Source organism: Cebus imitator, unplaced genomic scaffold (assembly GCF_001604975.1).
Source record: "Cebus imitator isolate Cc_AM_T3 unplaced genomic scaffold, Cebus_imitator-1.0 Scaffold33, whole genome shotgun sequence".
In the NCBI taxonomy this organism is placed as follows: domain Eukaryota; kingdom Metazoa; phylum Chordata; class Mammalia; order Primates; family Cebidae; genus Cebus; species Cebus imitator.
This window is the reverse complement of record NW_016107348.1, coordinates 340,608-342,715: the sequence shown is the minus strand read 5'-3', so window position 1 is coordinate 342,715 and position 2,108 is coordinate 340,608.

Below are 2,108 nucleotides of genomic sequence, written 5' to 3'. Positions count from 1 at the left end.
CCAAAAAAAAAAAAAAAAGAAAGAAAGAAAACATGGTCACAATATTAAAAGTTAAACTAGCTGGGCATGATGGTTCATGCCTGTAATCCCAACGCTTTGGCAGGCTGAGGCAAGCAGATCACCTGAGGTCAGGAGTGCGAGACCAACCTTACCAACATGGAGAAACCCCGTCTCTACTAAAAATATAAAATTAGCCAGGCATGATGGCGCATGCTTGTAATCCCAGCTACTTGGGAGGCTGAAGCAGGAGAATCACTTGAACCTAGAAGGCAGAGGTGAGGTTGCCATGAGCCGAGATTACGCCATTGCACTCCAGCCTGGGCAACAAATGCAAAACATTGTCTCAAAAAAAAAAAAATTAAACTATTACTATCTTGATACAAAACACAATAGTTAATCCACAGGCAAAGTCAAAGACAGAATATTACAAAGTACATAAATAACCCACTTAAACTGCATCCCTTGGAGTAAGGCCACAGTGGAAGATCTGTTCTTGTGAACTGTTAATCAGTGACCAACATGAGCCTGGGGAACTGAGCGGAGAGCAGCAACTATAGAAGGCAGATAATTTATATTGAATCTATTTGACGCTAACAACAGTGATGCTTTCAGCCTCTATTTTTGGGGACATCACATGGCTTTTGCGCTGGGACTTTTTCTGTTGCTGGCAAGGGGCTTCCCAGGACCTGGGATTTTCGTGCCGGGCCACTCCTTTCACATAGTTGCCTTTCTTGCTCTATTCAGATGCTCACACAAGATTGTTACTCTGTGGGGACACTCTATTCAGCCTACTTGGACTCTAACATTTCTTCCTCCTGGCTGAATGTCCTCCCAACATGGATTCTCCTTTACCCTGCCTGGACTGTCCCTCTCTGTATAGTGCTTAAAACACAAACAAAAAGATATAGACTAGACTAGAATAGAAAATAATGGTATATCACAGTAAGAGTAAGGATTATAGGCAGGCACAGTGTCTCATGCCTGTAACCTCAACGCTTTGGGAGGCAGGCTGGGAGGATCCCAGGAATTTGAGACCAGCCTGGGCAACATAGGGAGGCCCTGTCTCTAAAAAAATTTAAAAATTGACTGGGTGCAGTGGCTCACTCCTGTAAGCCCAGCAATTTGGGAGGCTAAGGTGGGAGGATCACCTTGAGGTCAGAAGTTCAAGATCAGCCTGGCCAACATGGTGAAACCCCATCTTTATTAAAAACACAAAATTAGCCGGCATGGTGGTACGTGCCTGTAATTCCAGCTACTCGAAAGGCTGAAGCAGGAGAATCACTTGAACATGGGAGGCAGAGGTTTCCATGAGCTGAGATTGTGCCACTGCACTCCAGCCTGGGCGACAGATTGAAATTCTGCCTCAAAAAAAAAGTTTAAAAATTATCTGAGCATGATAGTGTACACCTGTGGTCCCAGCTAGTTAGGAGGGTAAGGCAGAAGGAATTCCTTGAGCCTAGGGGGTCAAGGCTGCAGTGAGCTATGATCACACCACTGTACCCCAACCTGGGTGACAGAGCTCACTTGAGCCTAGAAGTCCAGGCTGCAATGGACTATGACCGTGTCACTACACTCCAGCCTGGGTGATAGAGTGAAACACCATTTAAAAAAAAAAAAATTTCCTGAACACGTTTCAGTGTCTTTGCAGATAAAAAAAAAAAAAGGAAAAAACAATATAATGAGAAATTTGAGGAGATCCACCTAAATGACCTCATTTCAACTTGATTACTTCGTAAGAACTCAATTTCCAAATTCTGTCACACTGCAAAGTATTGGGGCTAGGACTTCAAAATATGAATTTTGTGGGAGGCACAATTCAGCCCGCCCACGACACCAAGTTTTCTCATAGCATGGTGGTCCCAGGTGCTGAGAGAACAGGAGCAAACGCCACAGGGCCCCCCGAGTTCTCAGCTACAAAACTTACAAGCTTACTTCCACCATATTGTTAGTCAAAGCAGTCACAAAGCCAGTACAGATTTAAAGGGTTTGGGAAATAGATTTTACCTCTTTTTTTCTTTTTCTTTTTCCTTTTTTTTTTTGAGACGGAGTCTTGCTCTGTTGCCAGGCTGGAATGCAGTGGCACAATCTCGGCTCACTGCTGCAACCTC